Consider the following 21,878-nt stretch of genomic DNA (forward strand, 5'->3'; position numbering starts at 1 on the left):
TGTAACCGAATGCGACGTGCTGTTTGAATGCTGAATGGAGAATGACTGACAGGCGCAGAGAGGGAAAAGTTTACGTGTTCTTGAATTTAATGACTTAAATATTAATTTCTATATCACATAATAGCTTCAGAACACTTATAATACAGTACACAAAAACTTTATGGTACTTTAGAAAGTTTTTGTGCCTTTGTGCCTTACATAGAATAGTATATGCACAATATAGAATTTGAATCAGCCTCGTCAAAGATGGCAGTGTCAGAGCCGATACCGATCCTGAGTATCTAATCGGCGCACTTCTTTTCAACAGTCAAATTGAAATTGAAATTGCTTGAAACTCAACAGATACATCACATTTATTAGCCAGTAGACGTGCAAAGTTTCAGAAACGGGCATGGTGCAAGGACTAAATAGCGCCACCTTTTGACAAAAGTGGGGTTGTTAGTTTTATCTACAGTTACAAAAATCGGTATATACATTTTACTCCTCAAGCCGGACAACTTTCTATTACATAGTCATTAGCTCGGACCAAGAGGAAGTCCGATATTTTGGTTTGAATATGGTGAGCCTCTCTCTGAGCCTACGTCCCTGTATGGCAAGCCCTTTTAACATTTAAAAGCTAAGTTTGCCTATCCGGAATTAACATTGTAGATATCAACAACGTCTTTCTGTCTAGTCGTAATTACATTTTGGATAGTTTGTATTATCATTTAAGATATCTGTAACATAATTTTGACTAGTCGAAATGACAGAGTATGGCAAGCCGTTTTAACATTTAATCATGAAAGGGCCAAAGCTTTCGGCACCGCCACCCGGGTGCCTTTAGGTAACTTAAGGAACCGGGGTTGCGGTGCCACCGGCTTGGGCCCGCCATCGCTGCTCGCAGCTATATTTTTTTTTGAACTTTTACTTTCAAATTCTTTATTCCTGCTTGTCCACATTCAGCAACATCAAAACCGATCTAGATGTGAAGTGTCAAACGTATGCAGGAGTCTCTGTAGAGCATGTTTGTCAGTACGCCCGCCTCAGGAAATGTTCCCATTTAAAGCGACCCGTAGTCTCAATCACTGAGAGAAAGCTTCAGCACAGCCTCGCGACCTGCTGACTACACAGTTTGGATCACACACATTTAGAAACACGCCGGTCATTAATCAAAATGATTGACAGCTCACTTCACCCTGTTTAGACATATTTATTGCCACTTCTGTGATGTATGTGTGATGTTTGCGTGAGATCCATGGCCGACACGAAAAGAATCTGGATATAAAAGAAACGGATACTTTATCAAATTACTCGCTGTTAGATCAAAAACACATGAATAATGCTTTTTTTTTAAAGGCATGAATAATGTTCCCCAGGAGAGCCGGGAGATTTTTGTCATGGTGAGAGTAGAAATTTGCCTTTTTGAAATACTACCGTTTGGAAGCTCTGAAGATTCGCAGACTAATTAGGCTTATTTGCATGCAGTGGAAGCGAACAGCTGACAGCGTCCACTGCCGGCCAAGAGAAAGATGCTTTTAATGAGAGCTCACTGCTGTGTTAAAGGAGTCCCCTGCCTCCTCAGACCCTCACACACACACTCACACACACTCACATAAACAAGTTACATGTAACCCTCCTCTGAGGCTCTTCCCCCACAGTCATGTTGCCATGTTTGTCACCACTCCAATTCAAAATCAGGGTGATAATTACACCATTATCATTAACAGCTCTATTTTAGTTTGAACATGCTAAGCTGAAATATGTTTAAGATTAACAAGTGGCGTTGCCGTTAAAAAACAGTCTTAGTATTGGATCCATCCTAATGATTCAATGTTACGTTTAGACAAAAAACACCTCAGTCATCAACCAGAACATGTATTTACATGAGACGTAAAAGAAGTTGGCTTGCTGTATTGTAAGTGTTATGTTTAGTTTCATTGTTTGTGTGGTTTTGTTCCATTCCCGTTTGCCCGAGTTCCTGGTCATTGTTAGTTGCCATTAGGGGTGCAACGATACACGTATTCGTATTTAACCGTTTGGTACGAGGCTTTCGGTTTGGTTTTCGGTACGCATTTTTGAACCGACCATTTTTCCTGTCGACCAAAATTTTGTTATTTCAAATGTTGGCACGGACAAGCGCGCTCATAATGTAAGAAACGCTGGCGTGGCCACAACATTGCCCAACATCAAATGGCAAATGTAATGTAAGCGGAACGAAACTGAGCTACTCGTTATTGTGTGGTTGATGCGGGAGCCGATCTTGATCATCAGCACTGTTACTACAAAGCCAAATCCAGTAAAGATTTGAATTCGCCACTGAAGTAATAACATCGCTGCGAGATCTAGTGAGAAACATTCACATTTCTCCGTTATTAACGAATCAAACCGCGCTGACGTGGAAACCAGGAAGAAACATTGTCCCATGAACGAACTAGTTAGTTAGAGGTTGAAACTGACTTTATTGGGGGATTTATGCACATTTGTAGCCTGACTTCGTCATGCTCATATTTAAGAAAGAATATGAGTCTGAAACTCCTCCATTGGGCTTTGATTATGAGGCGTGTAACCGAACCAGGACAAAAAAAAAAAACCTCTGCACTCAATTGGATAGTCGGTAGACCTACCAACCAATCAGAGCAACGCATAAGTCAACTCCTTTGCATAGCGCAGTTTTCAAATACAGAACGTAGCCTACTTTATTTATTTTAGAAGTTAAATAACAAATGTTACTTCTTTTACTTACTTCTCCATGAGTGCCACCAAAGGAGAAACCACAACGACCACAGGCTTTTCATTACGTCCCATCTTCTTAACGACCGTCAGAGCCAGCTGATAAGTTACACTTTTCCCAAATCATGTAGGAAGGACGCCAAAAATATCTTTCCGATCGACAAATGCCTTGATTGCAGTTCTCTGTTTGTCTATTAAAATGAATGCGCTGTCGATTTTTTTTTTTTTTTTTTTTTTTACCAGCTGCAGTCATCTTTGACAAGCGCACTTTGATGACGTGAGGATTACGTTACTGAAGACCACCTGTTAATCATCGTATAAAGCCCGCCCTGGCAATTTGATTGGCCCGGTGATTTCTGAACCGATCATAATTGATCGAGTCCAGACCAAACTTCCCGTCCAAAAAATGTTGTGGGCGGAATTCGGGCTGGCATCCAGGCTAGCACATTTGTATTAGGAGATCAAATGTATATTTGCATAGGAGATCAAATAGGGTGTTGTTGTGTTCCAGACATCATCTCACCCGAAGTGAGCCACGACATCACTTGAGATTAACCCTGAGCTCTGCAGTCACCTTGAGCAGAGAGGCTCATGGGAGATAATTGAGCTCTGACAGAGCCTGTGGCGCTACAGGCGAGGATCCCCATCCACGCGCTCCTATACGCACACAAATATATAGACCGCTCGCCTGTCATTAAAGCGAGAAGCAAGAGCCCCCTCAGGGACAGAGATGGATGAGGTGTCAGTCCTGAACCTGTCCACAGAGACACAGGGACCTGTCAGCCCCACCGAAGCACTCCGCGGCCAACCATTAGAGGCGAGCTTCACGCATGGCCCACAGCCGCCCGTCAACGGCTCCGGCTATGAAACTTCTAGGCGCGCCGGAGCCTCTCATTCAGAAAGAGCGGCTGATAGACCGGGACAAAAGAATTGGCTCCACAAAAGTAAGCCATCAGGGAGGACAATAGGAAGCCAATTCATCAATTTCAAGAGCAGCTTCACCTTTAGTGCAGTTTAAGGTACTGTAAACTTACGAGAAACGGAGGAGTTCTGGGAGACATAGTGTAAGAGATACTTAAAGGCTTGGAGAGATTTATTGTACAGACGGTGCTCGCTGGCACAATGCTCTCCTTTGCTCCCCGATACCTCTTTGTCTGGCAGTACTGCTCTATCCGTAACCCCATTACATAAATGTGTAACTAGGTTTTTGCATTGTGGGAAATCATTAAAACAAACTGCAAGGCAGTATATGTATTAATTTAGTACAGGGGTTTCCAACTAGTGAGATGCTATGGAGCCCCCAAGGGAACATGGCGATGAAAACAAAATTAGATGAAGAATGAGATTAATGAATTTTTTTCAAAGGCCTGGTTTCACGGGCAGGGCTTAGATTAAGTCAGGATAATGCCTTGGTTCAATTAGGACATTTAAGTAGCAGTGATATTTTAAATGAAAAGAAAACTCAAACATTGATTTTAGTCTGGGAATTGGCTTACATCTTTTATGTGAAAATGGGGGAATGTTTTGGTGTTCTTTTGCAAAAGTATTGCGTTCCCCCAAGAAACCTTGTGTTCAATCAGAAAATCTTTGCATCCTATTGTAAAAGTTTAGAGAAACCTGAAATCAAGGTTCTTCTCCCACCTCGTATAACTTGTAACTATGAATGCTTTGCAAGTGAACAAAAGTTTTGTAAGAGAACAGAAAAGCTTTGAAATGTATTTTTTCCTCCCGTCCTTTTTATTTACTATCATCGTGTCCCTTTAGGGGCTCTGTAGGATTTATTAGTTGCTTCAGATTAAATAGTCTTCCAAAAGTAATAGAAGATACATTTTTATATTATTATTATTATTATTATTGGTGACCCAAAACGGTACCAAATTGTTGCACAAAAGTACTGTAAAATTTCCTTAAAACCAAACTATAAAATGTATTAATAATGATCATTGTCAAAATATACATGTATTATTGTTATTATTTATTAAAACATTTCAAAGTTTGGTTGTACATACATTTGTTGTTTAATTAAACCTGTTGAGACCCACACATTTTAGCAAACACTTTTATCTAAAGATCACACCTGTCTTTTGGCTAGGAGCGCAGACTGCTACAAAACTTCAACCTTGTTATCTGTCAATTTTTAATAACATCTAGAGTCTCAGTGACACTGTTCAGGGTGTTGTGAAGTTACCAGGCCTTTCTCAGAAATCAGTGTTATTTGATGTTGGACATCAGCCCTTGTAATGGTCTGTCTGGAGTGTTTTTGTCAGTGTTGTGACGACATGGATTTTAGTAAATGAATATCCCCCGCGTTTCTGGCAAACATGATTTTTTTTTTTTTTTTTTCATCTATCATTTTTTGTTTTAATGCTATATTCCAAAATTTCTTTAAAAAATGTGGAAAGAAACCTTGCTTGATTCGCATAGTTCTAACAGTGTTTTATCATGTAGAAAGCCGAACCATGAGAAGCACTTGCTGCTCTACTTTTAACTGAACTTTAGCTGAAACTTTTTTTTACCAGAATCCCTAGTTGTCTGACATTGCCTTACATTGGCCCTTTTTTTCATCATAGGAGAACTTTCCAATTAAAAACGTCCTATTTGACGCATTAAATTAACTAGATATTTGTAAACTCAAGACAGCTCATGTGAACGTGCACGGTTATATTCCTGGTGTGTCTTCTCAGTGGAGCTCCTATTACTTTTTTTTTTTTTGTGGCAATTTTGTTTTACTGCCTTTTGATAAGCAAGAAAACAAATCAATGCTGTTCTTTCTGCTGAAGTGGTTTTCAAAAAAGAACACTTTAGTTTTAATAATTAGCATAGTTCAGAAATAAATCCTAACAATGACGTGTGGACTGAGCTGGAACCCCATGTGTTATATAGCTATTGATTTGCTAATTGTGCTCCGTCTCGGTTCTTTGTTCCAGTGGGTTGTGTTTAACCTACACGACTCTGAATTTCTCAGGACCGCAGCTTGTTAAAAAGAAACTCCTACGCTTAACATCTGAGAATGCATTGACTTGCTGTGCCCCTCTGGAAAAGGGTTTCTATCTAACTCTGAAAAAAAAAAAACCCTGCACTTCGTCTTTTATCTAGGTCTAAGAGATGTGACATTCTTGGCAGCAATACGGTTACTGTCGGCCTCCTCGATATTTCTCACAGATGACTTTGATAGCCGAGAGTACCGGGGATCTCCGGGGAGTTTGGCGGGCCGAGGCATGCGTAGGGCTCGCAGCAGGTTGTCTGCTTTCTCGATCTGTAGGGTGCCGCTGTTGTCCACAGGGTCGCCTCGACGTGCCCGTGATTCTCTCAACACCTGGGATTATGCAGTGTATCTTTGAGCCTTAAAGGATTTGGGCAAATCAGAAAGGGCAAGTCCACCAAGACTGAACTGAAGCCCAGCTATGGATTCAGATAAGCCGACTTACTCCATGGATGGTGCAACTGTTCTCCGCGCAGTGAAACAGCTGCTGTGGATTCATGTCGGCTGGTTTCCTGCTGATCTCAGCACAGCTCTTGGCACCCTCTGTCTGATGGTTCCCTGGTGTGGGCACTATGAATAGCTCTCTACCCCTCTCCATTTCCTCCTGTGTCCTGGCAACACTGATCCGCTGGCTGCTGGGTGCTGCAACATTGAAGCTGACAAAGCAAGGAGTGCAGAACTATCCGGAAAGCCAGATGTGAATATATGTGTCCAAATGTAATGTGGAGACTGAAAGACAAAGAGATGAAGCAAAATAGGTTTAAATATAGCTTTTAATATTTTTTTTATGTTTCAGGAATATTTTCTGGCCAACCTCAGAATGCATAACAGGATGGAAATGAAGAACTTAAATGTGCCATTGCTTAGTGAGAGATTGGCAATTATATAACCTCTTATTATAGTCTTTTTTGATAATATTATAGAAAACGGGATGAAATTAGCCCCTTTGACGCATGCAGTCTTTACTGGTAAATTACCGTTTAGAGATGATGTGTGAACAGGACCTTTAAAAAAAAAACCTGTAAATTGATTCTGGCAATTTACCAGTGTGAGTTGTAACATTGACAGTAAATTACCAGTACGATGCTGTGTGTGAATAATGAGCACGTACGAAGTCAGAATGCTGATGTATGAAGTTTCCTTTGGGCCAATCAGAAAGTTCTTATGGAGATGAGCTAATTACTCCTCTCTGTTTACAGTAAGATACTGTATGTAAATATTATAAAGTTCTTATGGAGATGACGTAATTACTCTGCTCTGTTTACAGTAATCTACCGTATGTAAATATCATAAAGTTCTTATGGAGATGACGTAATTACAGTAAGCTACTATATGTAAATATCATAAAGTTCTGATGTCGATGACATAATAACTACTTTTCTCTGTTGTTTACAGTAAGCTACTGTATGGAAATATCAGAAAGTTCTGATGTCGATGACATAATAATTACTTTTCTCTGTTTACAGTAAGCTACTGTATGGAAATATCAGAAAGTTCTTATGGAGATGACATAATTACTCATTGTTTACAGTAAGCTACTGTATGTAAATATCATAAAGTTCTTATGGAGATGACGTAATTACAGTAAGCTACTATATGTAAATATCAGAAAGTTCTGATGTCGATGACATAATAATTACTTTTCTCTGTTTACAGTAAGCTACTGTATGTAAATATCAGAAAGTTCTTATGGAGATGACAAACTCTTCTCTGTTTACAGTAAGATACTGTATGTAAATATCAGAAAGTTCTGATGGAGATTACGTAATTTCTCTTCTGTTTACAGTAAGCTACTGTATGTAAATATGCGCTAGATGGACATCTTGATGGACAGTCATGACTGAGCGCTTTATATAACCAAAATTGAACATTCTTTGACTCTCGGCGACGCTCAGCGTGAAATAGACTCCCAGTTACACTTGCTGTTGTTTTAAAAATGCAGCGCTCCCATTGAAAATGGTTGGAAAAATACGCTAGCCTCAATATCTTCTTTACTGCTTTGTTTTTGTTTATTGTCCATTTTTTTCTGGATTCTTCGATGTAAAGGAAGATCAAAAGAACTACATTTGTGAACTTACTATTCTTTATATTCATACTTTTTTTTCATTTAAGTTTTTTTTAAGACTGTATGATTGAGAAATGAAAAAATCAGTGCATTTTAGGATTGACTCTAATACCATGATATTACTATGGTTCATGAAATTACTATTTTATGTTATCACTGGTACTGCCATAGAACAGTTTTGTTATAAAAGGCTTTAAAAACTCAAGGCAAGTTGACTTTAAACCCCCTCATACCTTTCTTTTCCATCTTTTAAAGCTGTCATATTCGCACACAATGAGGGCTAAGGTCAGAAACTTTCCTATTGCCTCTTGCCACCATCATTCAAATATGGGTCAGTATGTCATCTCTCTGAGACGAAAAACACAAAACGAAATGATGAATAAAAGGACCTCTATCCTCAGACTAAAAACAATTCCAGCAGAATTGGATTAAAATGCCCGCCGTCTTTTTAGTCCACAATAGCGGCGCTTCACGAACACATTGAGGAGCAGGTGGAGGCAGCGTCCAAGCCAATTCATTTGCACAATGCAGTCTCACTTGCCTTGATGAGCCATTGTCTTGGTTACAAGACAATAAAAAAAAAAAAAAACGGGACGCAACTGGCAGAAATGGTCAACGTGATTCTTTAGCGCCTAAATCCCCAGCTGGCTTGCGACTCGCCAGTTGGGTGTGTTAAAAGGAGCAGATATCAGAGCGTGGGTCGCTGCCAGTCTTCTGGCCTTGAGTAATTAGCCCGCTCTTCACACCATCGCTGAGCTCACCAGAGGAAGCAGCAAGAATGCATCATGTGCTCTGCTCATTGCGATCTATGTATACTGGTCTTGCCCATTAGAAGTTTAAATCAAGGATTCCAGGCTTCATTTGTCTTGTAAAAGATCATGTTTGTGTACAAGGTAGTCTTCCGCTCATAATTAACAGCTTAATTCCATTGTGGTTTTTCACATTATGTCTTTTAGCAAGTTCAGTCATTACACATAGCGTTTGTTTGGAAGTCTTCAGGGAGTGAATGAAAGCGTATTTTCTGCTCCATTTACTGTTTAATGAGTGATTCTGTCAACTTCTCACCACGCTCACTATTAATCCATAGATAGTATCTGGAATATGTAGTAGGCTACAATACATTTTGCAAATTGGTGTAAAGTAAAACCCACTTGCCCACTTGGCAAAATGCTGTGTGTTTTTTTTCAAAGCAAGTATACACGTTATCAGAATGTATATTAATATGAATTCCATGCGAATGCGAATCTAGACATTGATTTAGCTATTGCTATAGTGCAATGCTTTACCAGTTACATCTTGTTTTTAGAGTTTTGTTGCACCTATTAATCATAGCAATGATGTGTAAAAAAAATATTAAAAATATTCACACGCACAAAGCAAACACAAATTCTTGCTTAGGCTCAGAACCAAGTTCTACCAGTCTGTAAGTCTTGTTTTAAATGGCTTTGTTTTAGATATTCAGTCGAAATGCGCAAAACCTCCGAAACAAACTGACTTTGCTCCTCTGCTGTGTTCTTTATCTGTGTGGAATATATTGGAGGCTTGTTTCTGTTCATTATCTCGTTTCTCTCTCCACCAACCCTCCCTCTCTTTTGCTATGCTCCTCAATCACTCATTATGGCTCTTTCTTTGAAGAACAGAGTCTATTTATAGCTCACTTTTAGCTTAAAAAGCTGCTCAAGCTTTACTTTTTTATTATTATTTATTTTTATGGATCCGTGCCAGCATTTATACCTAGGCTTTATTTATATCTATTGCCTACTTGCCAATTTTTTTGCTCTTCAAAACAAAATACTTACCGATCTGGAAACCACAAATGACTTTTAGTCGAGTGTCATTGTGTAGTAGTCGTTCACCCAAAAATAAAATTGATTTAATCACCACCATGTCACTATCACACCTCTTTTCTTTCAGCATCACAAACTCCACTACATCCAATCAGGTTTGCAACAACATGAGGGTGAGTAAACGATGGCAGTTTTAATTTTTGATGTACTTTCCTTTTAACCATAAACAGCCATTGCACAAACTCTCCACAACCCTAAGGATTGAAAACGCATTTGCAGTCCAGTTAGCTTTAAATTTGACTGCTCGTCGTATTTGACAGCCCCCTCCCCACTGTATCGACAGCCACTTCCCCCCGAGACCCTTTTGCCTAATGCTCAAACATGTCTCGTATGCATCCTCGCATTATCAGGGTTATGGAGGCGAGAGACCGCCTGAACGTAACCCTCCCATTTTCCGTTTTGTCGTACCTAACCTAGCCTCCCCCCGCTGTGCTCTGGTATGAGGTAAAGGGTTGCTATTGAAGACGCCGCCTTTGATGGCTGGAAACAGATGGGCAGAGGAGGAGAGCTTCGTGCTGACAGGTATCTCTCTCCTCGTATCTGAAGTCCAGAGGGGATGTGAAGCTCTGCAAGACAAACACTGAAGGAGACGGCACTGATTGTTCTGGCAAGTGTTTTTGACTCTTCACCTCCCTTCACCTGAAGTGAAACCCTGCCAACGAGACGTTTAGACGCTAAAGTTAGCCAAATTAGCCTCCTACAGATACTGGCGCTCATACAGTATATGGCCTTTCTGCTGATTATAATTTTCCCCAATGCCTTCATTCACATATGCCCATTTGTCATGGATTTGGTTCTTGTATGCTTTGGCATTTACATTCAAGAGTTTCCTGAAGACTTAATAAAAACTTTCTTCCGCAACAAGGCCACAAACTGCCTGGAAATAACCTTTTTTACTTTACTCAATAGGCTACTTTCATGGTTAGGAAACCAACTGAACAAAAATTCCCCACATATAGAGCTTTAACATGCTTTTCTACATATGAAGAGTTCAGATGCAAAAGCCTCTAAATGCCATTTGAAATTTTCTTCTTTAATGATGATTTTTATCAAACTTGTATATTTAAGTTCAGTAATTTCACTTAAATGGCAATTGTTATTTAAGTGAAATTACTGAACTTAAATATACAAGTTTGATAAAAATCATCATTAAAGAAGAAAATTTCAAATGGCATTAAGAGGCTTTTGCATCTGAACTCTTCATATATACACTGATATAGGCTAAGTCCCTTGCAAGTATGAAGAATATTGTGCTAGCAAGTATGTACTTTTAAAGGAGAAGTTAACTTTAAAAAAAAAAAAAAACTTTTGCTGATAATTTACTCACCCCTGTGTCATCCAAGATGTCCATGTCTTTCATTCTTCAGTCGAAAAGAAATGAAGGTTTTTGATGAAAACATTCCAGGATTTTCTCCATATAATGGACTTAATTGGGAACCAAATGGTTCAAGGTCCAAATGAGAGTTTTCAAGGGCTTTAAACAACACCAGATGATGAATAAGGGTCAATCCTGGAATGTTTTCATCAAAAACCTCAATTTCTTTTCGTCTGAAGAAAGAAAGACGTGGACATCTTGGATGACATGGGGGTGAGTAAACTATGTATATAAGCCAGTATGGAATTATCAAGACAAATTTGCTATATTTTAAAAGCAGATTAGCACACTGTGCCACTTGGTGGCTGTTTACACAACACTGTTTTCAACTAAAAACGTAAAACTTTGTTTGCGTTTTCGCCGTTCATTTACACGACAACAGTGTTTTGGGTGCCTGATAATGTTAACTTTTGTAAATGGGTTGCACGTTTTTGAAAATGGTCTTTGTGTAAACTACAAAAACGTGAACCTCTGAAGATGATGTCATGCACGTGCGATGCGTATTGGTGTTCAGTCTGTACATACCCTTGTTTTGGCCTAAACACTTCAAAAGTCCAACATCAATTAGACGGCATGCAGGCATCTTTGACATACTGTTTTGAATATACTATAGTGTTTCATCATGCTGTATTTAAAGCCAAAGTGAAACAGCATTGATACATCTATGCGGCATGGCAGTTATTAAATGATGAAGAGTAGCAGACTCTTCTTTCTGGAGCTCAAGAGACTATGAATCCCTCTCTGCTGCTGAAATCAATCATATGCACTATATATCATATATTTCATATGTACAAGCTTATAATATCAATCATTTGGTATATATATATATATATATATATATAATCAATCACAATCTCTAATCTGCCCACAGTTATGTCTACAAGACCTTCATCACTCCAATAATCATTTTTTGTACTGTATAGATGTGAGCCTGAGATGGTCCTGACGTAATTTATGAAGCGCTGCAGAAACACGGCTCTAGCTCCGGCTAATTGGTGAATAACTATTACCTCTCCGCATGATATGCTACTTATATGCCCTTGGGTTTCTGTTCCTGGTTCCTGTCTGAATAGTCATCTATTACATTCAGTGCTGAGTCAGCAATAGAAGTTCGGATTTAAGGGTGTGTTAGCCTGAATTACAACTGGATTCCTGTCAGAATGTAATGGGTTATACAGCCTATGCTTATAGATAAAAGCACAATCGTTAAAACGGCAGATTATAACACCTTAACATATATAACATGCAGTATATATAATATACTAACAGTGTTATATATATATATATATATATATATATATATATATATATATGGGTGCACTTTATATATATATATATATATATATATATATATATATGGGTGCACTGTGTATAATTATTTTATATATATATATAATTTATATTATATATAAATATTTACATATAAATAATATTTTTTTCTTAAATATACATGCATGTGTGTGTATTTATATAGATTCAAAATAATTATACACAGTGCACCCAAATATATTATGCAAACACAAACTTTTATTTTGGATGCGATTAATCACGATTAATCGTTTGACAGCCCTAATATATATATATACCATATATATATACCGTATATATACAGTACATATACTGTGTGTATATATATATATATATATATATATATATATATATATATATATATACTGTTCACTAAAATGAATTGGAGTGGATTCAGTGAAGAAAAAGTTACAAAAATATATATATCTTGCTGTCTTCATCAGAGGTCAAGTACTGTCAACATAACTGCAAAGTACTCGACATCATCTTTACACACAGTCTAAGAGAGGAGGATGCATTTTCTGTTGGACCATTGGCGCGTATAGGGGACTTTTGTATCTGTATTAGGAGAGGTAATTGCATGTGCTTGGCCATGACATCAAGGTGATTAGCCTAAGGCAAGACCACAGGCCAGGAACACCCAAACACACAGCCTTACTGTCAGTGTAAGGTGAACCTTCTTCATTATATGTCCATCAGAAAAGGGGACAGGCAGAGAGGGAGAGAAACAGCGTGACAGAGACCATGTGGAGATAAATGCACTGTTAGTATTTTTTCATATAATTAGCAGGGATTTTCACAGGTAGATTTGGGACATGATCGGTTTAACTTTGGCCTTGTTCACACTCTGTATTAAAGGGATAGTTCAGCCAAAAACTAAAATTTTCTCATTGAATCCCTCATGTCGTTCCACACCTGTATTCTGTTATTTATTTTCATAGCAGCACATTTGATGTTTAGTCTATTAAGCATGGCTTCAGAAGACTTGGAGTTCATGTATGACCTTGTGAAGTCTCTTCACAGACCTTATTTTACTCTTAAATTAAAAACTGCTTTTCTAAAATTTAAGAATTCCCACTGGACCCCATGGTGAATTAGCCTTCCGGGTTGGCCTACAAACTGACATTATTTCTGAACAGCTCTATTGTAATTTTTTTTTTCTCCACTGAAATACTCTCTGATTTCCAGCTATGGTGGTTTAAAAGACATCTGCTCAAACTTCACCCATCCCCGTCGCCACCCACGTCACCCTCCACCTGCCAGTCAGCAGCCGAGACGAGAGAGAGAGAGAGAGAGAGAGAGAGGTAAATAAAGAGGATAATGAAGAAAGCTAATCGGATTGATCAAATTTCCTGTCACTAATGAAAGGAAAGTGAGTCTGGTTTCTTCCCATGTCTGTGATAAAGATGATTAAGTGTGAACATCTGATAAACTTCAAGCTCCAGTGAAAGCACTGAGGGAGAGACGTGTGAGAGAAAGTTTCTAATTTTGTGGGTTATGCCTTATTAGAGTATTTTGAGGTGTTATATTGTGCGTTTTGTGTCTTAATATGAGTGTTTTGGAAGTGGTTGGTTTAGATTTAGTGAGCTGCCTTGCTGGACAGCATTATAAGGGTGTTTCCAACGTGAAGGCCATTTCAGATAAAATTATGCTGGCTGCATCTTCAGTAGAAAATATCAATAAAAATGTGATCTCCTAACCAAAGTTGTGTGCTAATCAGAACTGAACTGGCAGTGCCTTTAAAATTCAATTCAGTTTCTGAATTTTTAAGTGGAATTTAAATTTGAATGCAAAGAAGTACAGCTACAATTAAAGGACAACTCCGGTCAATTTTAACATTGAGCTCATTTTTTGTACATTTGGAGTGCTGTCAGTACAGACAAAAATGACAAAAATCGGTTTTGCCTACACCGTGTTATCCGCTTTTTAAAATTCGCACCCTGTTGACTTCAATGGGGCAAGCCTCTTAACATCCTTGATTTGTCATAACGAGTGCACAGCCCTGTGAGTGGTGTTATTAAGAGTGACCACGGTCAATCTGACTGCGGTAAATGTGAAAGATATTAATAAAAATGATGTTAATTTAGCCAGCTCACATACCTCTATTTTTTTCCTGTTTTCGGTCGAAGCCCACAGTAGTCGATTGTCGAGTTTGCGCACGAGATCAACCTTATTTTTTGAAGGTTTTGAAAAAGTTTTAAAAAGCTATACATTTTGAAGATTAAGGACAGGTTCGATTTGATTGAAATTTAATACAACTTGTAACTTGAAACAGAACCAATTCCTCAATTCTCAATTTTTAAGTTGCTGTCTTTGTAGAGCGTTGCAAGTGTAAAGCCATTTTTTTAATAATACAAAAGTTTGCAATGCTTTGAAATTTGAAGATTTAATTTGACTCACAACCAACAATCCTTTAATTTTTATACAAGCTGCTGCCTGTTTTAAAAAATGTAAAAAGCTTTCAAAAATGTTGATTTATAGGCCTTACAGACAGATTCACTTAGTTCAAATTCCATCTTGTGAATGGAAACAAAACCAGTTCTTCAATTCTGAATTTTCAAGTTGCTGTCTGTGTAGAGCGTTGCAAGTGTAAATCTAAACCAGGTTACGCTTCTTTGTACGCAGTAGACAGCAAGACAGCTCACTGGGTTTCTGTACAGGATCTTTATTTTCTCCTGCGTGATGTAACTGTAAATTAGGGGTCTTGGTTGATTTGTCTTAGGTCTAATGCTAAAGAGTCTCATTTTAAAAACATAAATTCCCCTCACTATTCACCTCGAGGCAGCATTCTCGTGTTTGGTGTGGCCCACCCAATTTCCATTGATTCAAAACCTTGGGGCTTGTCGCTGTTGGCTGTTAAGCCGAAAAGAAGCACTAGAGGACCACAAAGCTCTTTTCTCTGTATCAAAGTTAGCTTGTACATGGGACAGATTGCCAACCTACCTCAGCCAATGGATGAACAAATGATCCAATGCTTTGTGGAAACTGGGCAGCTGTCCTTCTGTTATCCAGATGGGCATGCATTGAAGATTGGCTTTCTTGCTCATACACACATGCACATTTAATCTTTCACATCTCTAGAAAAGAAATGCCGTACCTTTTCCTCCTTGTAGGAGAGCCTTTCAAAAACATTTCAAGGAAGTTTTCATTATCTACATGTTTTGTTTTTTGTTTTTTGTAAAGATTTTTGGACAAGAATTCAAGTATTAAGTGTTTCACGTATCACTTTGAGTCTGTAAGATGCTTATTTCATTGACAAAGTATATAAAAAAACACTGCGGTAAAGTAGGCTACACAAGACAAGAAGACAGTCAAATGTCTTCCTTCATAGGCTTTTAGGCAGGGCTTAAGACTAACTTTTTGCCACACCTGCCAATAGCCAGCAGTGACTTAAGAAAATTTACCAGCCATAAATATTTTTTACTGCATGGCCATGAAACTGCAAAAACAGGAAGTAATGACACCAAAATGTTAGGCAATGTTTACACGGAAACGATCTGAAGAGAAAACGCAAAAGTGGCGTTGCGTTATCACTTTTTATTTTCCGTTTTGACGAGCGTTGTGGGTGGGAAATCCGCGTGCAAATGGCGACGCAAAAGTGTGTGAAATTCGATGTAGTATGCACTCCAGGCGACTAGGTGGCAATGTGGAGCGCTGCCACACAACATGCGTACAACCTTCACTGTCTAGCAGACTTTTGCGTTTTTACCCTTTGCGACGGTGGAGCATTTATAAGATTTCCACTCTGGAGGGTGTTTCACTTTTTTGCGTTTTTAAACTCGAAAAAACGCCGTCACCGTGTAAACGAAAGGCACATCCGATAAAATATTTTTACGTTTTTTCACCTCATGTAAACAGGGCCTTAGATACCAGTGACAATTCTCTATTTCAGTTTCGATACCACAGCTAAAATTACTAATATAAATTTCAAACATTATTAAAGCCACGTAAGCAGTCAGTAATAAAATAGCAAATAATCAAATTGCAAGCAAAGGCACAAATAAATACAATTTAACAACGATACAAATGAACATTTAAAAAAAAATCCTATTGTTTGATAAATTTTAAAAACAAACAGCAGCAGGAATTCTAGGCTACTGTCACTTTAAGAGCGAATTAATGGATCTATACTGATACTGTACATGTGCTTTCTCAGTTACTTTCTCAATCTCAACTGTTAACGTTCACTTAAGACATAACCGACTATGTTTACTAGGGTACTGTGAATTTATTCACTCAATTGCAATTGGAGACATGAAAGATTGGTAGGCGCGTGCTTCAGATGTGTAATGAGTAACCAAATGAGCTCCCTTTTGTCGTCTTGTCAAAGCTTAAACCTTCGTGCCATCCATTAACTGTCCCGAGCTTCGAAGTTCATGCACAGAATTCATAAAAATGTTACCGGTGACACTGTTTCATATACTCGCCAAAGCAATGCAGAGGTACATTATGTACATTATTGCTATTAAAACCTGATTAACCTTTTGGGCTTCATTTTGCAATAGTGATTTATGGTGAATATACAATTCAGTCACACCTGTTACAACACCGGAGGTCACAACTTCCTTTTGTGAACAGACGTGCGAATGTTCATAGTGCTTTTAGAGGCAGCATCTTCCCTCTTTCCATACCGCACTAATGGATTTACACGAGAGATAGTGTACAATCTGCCTCTCCCATCAAAATCAGATCTGCGTGTCGTGTCCCAAAGCAGCCCTTGCCGTTTTGGTGTAATTGGATATCTGTGGTCCATAATGAAACAGCTGTAAAGCCGGAGAGCTCAGATAGGGCGAGTGTTTCCTCTCACAAAGAGAACTGCTGACTGGAGAAGCGCGGGCAGGTTGTGTCCCCATTGTAGGCTTTTTGATGCAATTTCCCCCAGCCAGTGGTAAAACATGTTCTAAAGAACTTTTAATTAAACTTCCAATTAGGGAGAATCTGATAAAGGACGGCGCTCTCTCCGTCAAACGTGATGTCATCTTTTTAGGACCCCTTGAGTGCCTGTTCTTCATCTGTGTGTTTTGGTACAGGAAGTTCAATGTTATGGTCTAAACAGTCTTTTTTTTTTAATCCTTACCCCAAGTATGGGGGCTTGGGTTGCGTCTGTTTTGCGTTTGAGACTTTTACGTGGACTCTAAACAATGGTTGTCGACATGACCTTGTCTGAATGTTATCCTGTAATTCTAGAAGAGGCCTCTATAGCCTCAGGGCATGGCTGCACTTTTCAAATCTAAGTAAAAATGTCCTGAATGGAACTTAGACACCGTGGACAGTGAAACATTCTTTCCTGTGACAGTTCTGTGTGTTTCATTCCTTTTGGATTCTGTTAAGTGCAACTTGCAAGGTTGTGTGTTGAAATTCCTTTTATTTAGCTCTACATACTCAAGAACTTATCAAAATTGAAAATTTCCCTTTCACTTTGGCCCTGTCCCAAATTGAACACTGATACAGTACCTGGAAGTCTTCCTCTTGCTTCATGATCTGTTCGATAAGGACACCCTTCTCAAAAATAAAATGTCAAATAGGACACCCTGCAGTTTCTGTGAAGTTCATGGTTGTATGTGAATGAAAAGGCCACGAGACAAATCCACATCAAGTGTGTGATTTAGAACAGGGCCTTGATGTCATGATGATTTGCATTTGTGATTGGTCTTTCTTCTTGCACCTATTTGCGTCTGATTTGATTGGTCGGTTCTTGGTATCACTATTTAAAAAAAGGGTTCATTGGGGTTTCTACTATATATATAGGGTTCTTTACTCAAATCCAAAGGTTCTATAATGACAAGAAAGAACCCTTTTGGCACAAAGGTTTTTTATAGGCTATTATTCATTCATATATTACATGATTCAAACATTTTGTAGTTGTAATTAAATTATTGTTTATTAAACTGCTGTAGTAACTTAAAATCTCATTTTAATCATGCTGATTTTTGGAGGAGAAAAACTGAAATGGCTCTCTTTGTGTGATATTGATTAACTACATAAAATGATATAAATATATACATTTTCTAACCCCCATATCTTGAATTTTTTTGATCATTCACATGCATTCATAAATACATTTTAGGGTCTTGATGTTTGTCAATAATATGAAATATTTAATCCGGAAAGGACAAAACAATTCGTAATGAATGAACCCAAAAGGTTCTAAATAGAACCTTTTTCCTGGTTATGAAGAACTCTAAAAGGGTTCTTATTATTGAACCCTTAAAAAGGGGTTCTGTATAGCACCTTTTAGGGGTTCCAAATACGTAGCGTTGATGGAACCTTTTAAGGTTCTATATAGAACCTTTTCTTCTAAGAGTGTATTTGTGCACTTCTAGCAGCGCTTTTTTGTTCTTTTATTTTTATTCTGATGTCTTCTGATGTATACATTGGTCAAAACATTTCTGTTTTTTAATGTTTTTTTTTTTTTTAAAGAAGTCTTTGATGCTCATCAAGCCTGCATTTATTTGATCAAAAATACAGAAAAAAACAGTTATAATATTATTACAATTTTAAAAAGGGGTTTCTGTTTGAGTATACTTTAAAATAAAATTTATTTATATAATACAAATCTACATTTTCATCAGCTGTTACTCACATGATCCTTCAGAAATTATTCTGTAAAAAGTAAAAAAAAAAAAAAAAAAGAATAGCATTTATCTAAAAAGAAAATTTTTGTAACAATATACACTACCATTCAAAAGTTTGGGGTCAGTAATGCTTTTACTCAGCAAGGACGTGTTAGAAGGACGTGTTAGTCAGAAAAGATCTATATTTTGAATAAATGCTGTTTTTTTTTTTTTTTACTTTTTATTCGTGAAATAAGAAAATTAAAAAGGTAATTGCAACTTTTTGTCTTATAATTCTGACATTTTGACTTGTGAGTATGCATATGCGAGTTTGTCTTGTAATTCTTACTTTTATACCCAAATAATTCTGAGGAAAAAAACTAAAAAAGAAGTTTTTATAAAAAATATTTTTATTCATTTGCAGAAATAAGCTTCTGTAATATTGGACACAAGAATGGAATATTAAAAAATATTTTTATTCGTTTGCAGAAATAAGCTTCTGTAATATTAAACACAAGAATGGAAGCAACAAGACTTTTAATGAAAATACTTCCGAGGATAACAACAAACGTACAGAATCCACACTGGAAACTTAACTTGCTAATCAGTCTCTGTGTCCATCTTGCAGGTCTCCATGACAGATGAGGATCTCGATGCTTCGGGACAGACGAAGAGGAGGACCGACGAGGCAGGTTGGCAGGAATGAGGTGAGTCACTGTAGGTATGAGCGACGAGACCAGACAACGGTGTGAGAGTGGTTTAAATGACAGCTCTTGTTGGTGACAGCAGGTGCAGATGGTTTATATTCCGGGGACAGGGAACGAGTGGGGAGAGCTGAGGAGTCTGGCGCTGAGCGATCCGATCGAGTCCTGACACTTAAGGGCCGGTTTAGACACGTTTTTCCATTCCACCGCACTACTTATCCATTGTTTTTCTAAGTAAGCACGCGCCACGTGTTTGACCGCTGCGCTCACATCTTTTGCACCGACTCTCAAAAACACGGCATTCTAAAAAAGCGGAACTCGGGTAAAAAGAAGTTGAAAAAAATGCTCCTCGACAACTTGCATTTTTCCCCTATTCCACTACCCGCATTGAATGTTTTTCAAAGCAGCAGCGAAGTCTCTAAAATGGCATTTCATTTATGCAGAAAACAAAGTCTACAACCTATAATTCTTTTGGTGCCACTGGTATTTTTTTTTTTTTTTTTTGCTCGTTCGTTCGTTCGTTTTATGAAAGCCATCTGTTTGCATGGGAGGCAAAGCAATGAGATGTGTCCCTGGAGCCTTGGGGTCCATTGCTACGCTGTCAGGGAGTTTTGAGACAGTTTGTGGAGTTAGAGGGGGTCCCTGGAGGTATGACCATTGCGGGCATTACATAGAAGAGTGTAGGTCTGAGCCCTCACTGCTAATTGAGCTAATTAAACCTTCTCAGAGGGGGTCCTAATGAGGCGCTAACGAGGGTTCTCTAATTACATATTTACTCATTTATCCATGCAGTGACTAGAGCTCACTCTCGCTCTCATCAAACTGTTTGATTTTTCTCAGGGAACGCAAAGGTTTGTACTGTATGGGAGAACAGAGACTATAGTTTTTTTCTAGAAATGTGGGTCACACTTTAGTGTTTTTAACAATATTTTTGCTGTTTACAGTATATCTGCGATACTTCATGTGGATCATGACGAAATTATATTCTAGAAACAAATTTCTTGTAATTATTTTCATATTGTCACTGTGAAGCTGCTTTGATACTATCTGTATTGTGAAAAGTGCCATATAAATAAAGATGACTTGACTTGACTCCTAAACTCCTAATTACGGCTTATTGATAGTTAGTAAGGTAGTTGTTAAAGCCACGTGTTACACGTTAACGCCACGTGTAATATGTGTTTTATAAGTACTAATACATAGCCAGTATCCTTGTGATATGCATGCTAATAAGCAAATAGTTAATAGTGAGAATTATAAAATAGGCTATATGCACACATAAGTTCCACATTTGACTCAAGGCTGCTCTTCAATTTCTGGTTGGGGAGATTTAAAGCGGAGGAAAAGCGAGGAAAACGGGATTATGGCTGAAATTTACTCTCCTCCCGTCTTTGTAACAAAACTTTATTACGTTTAGATGTAAGTTTATATATAGTTATCTTTATTTAATATAATAAACAAAGAAGCATAAACAAAATGAGGGGTGTCTGTTTAGTCTTTTTTTTTGTGACTAACGTTTCTTTAGTATAGCCATAGAGTATAAAAAAAAATGATATAAATTATCGGAATAGATCAAAATATAAATCGAGCGTTTTTAATCTAGGCTCAAAACTAGGATAGGAGATAACCTATTACTTATTAATTTTGATGTTTTTGAATGTAAAAACCAAGCGAACGTCATAAGTTGACCTCAGACAACAATATAAGAAAATTTAAAAAGCCAGTTCATGACCTCTTTAAGTACGTTTTTATCACTAATACTATACTTTTTTATGCGATTGCAAAATTTGTTTTCTGTGTTACAATGTACTTTTTTTCTGTAACTCACACTGTAAAAATGAATATGCTTTATCTAATCAATAAAATTGTGGCAACAGATTACAAGCAGTATTATTAATTAAATTGAACACATTATAATTGATTGATTAATAAATCAAATTATTCCTTAAAAGTTTGCCTTTTAAAATGAGTAGAGTTGACAACTAAAAATTAAACAAAAATATCTCAATTAATCTCAGACGTCAAAGATGAATTAAGAACTCTTTATTTTAAATTGCCAACATTGAAGACACCTGATGTTAACAAGCAGTATCACTGAAGGAGAAAACCTTAATTTTATAACAAACCTAAAACATACACTGATCACCATAATGGTGACTTAAATGTGCGTTTTTTGTTTTGTACGTTTTACTCATTTTAAATGGTTAACTTTTAAGGAATTAATTTGATTAATTATTACTCAATTTTAATGTGTTCAATTTAATTAATAATATTGCATGTAATCTGTTGCCACAATTTTTTTTGATTAGATAAAGCATATTCATTTTTGCAGT

The 21,878-nt window shown here is 37.6% G+C and overlaps 1 long non-coding RNA gene across 3 annotated transcripts in view; it reads left to right on the top strand.

The window, feature by feature from the left end:
• Window positions 1–21,878, top strand: part of LOC148970657 (uncharacterized) — a 148,224-nt gene that overhangs the window by 39,735 nt on the left and 86,611 nt on the right. For 2 of the 3 annotated variants that reach the window (XR_016148052.1, XR_016148054.1), the window contains exons 2-3: window positions 13,476–13,591; window positions 19,470–19,548. This is a non-coding gene — a long non-coding RNA (uncharacterized LOC148970657). The remainder of the gene's footprint in view (window positions 1–13,475; window positions 13,592–19,469; window positions 19,549–21,878) is intronic. The other variant, XR_016148053.1, reaches the window with a different exon arrangement.

This window comes from Pimephales promelas, chromosome 20 (genome assembly GCF_988280905.1).
Source record: "Pimephales promelas chromosome 20, fPimPro1.hap1.1, whole genome shotgun sequence".
NCBI lineage: Eukaryota > Metazoa > Chordata > Actinopteri > Cypriniformes > Leuciscidae > Pimephales > Pimephales promelas.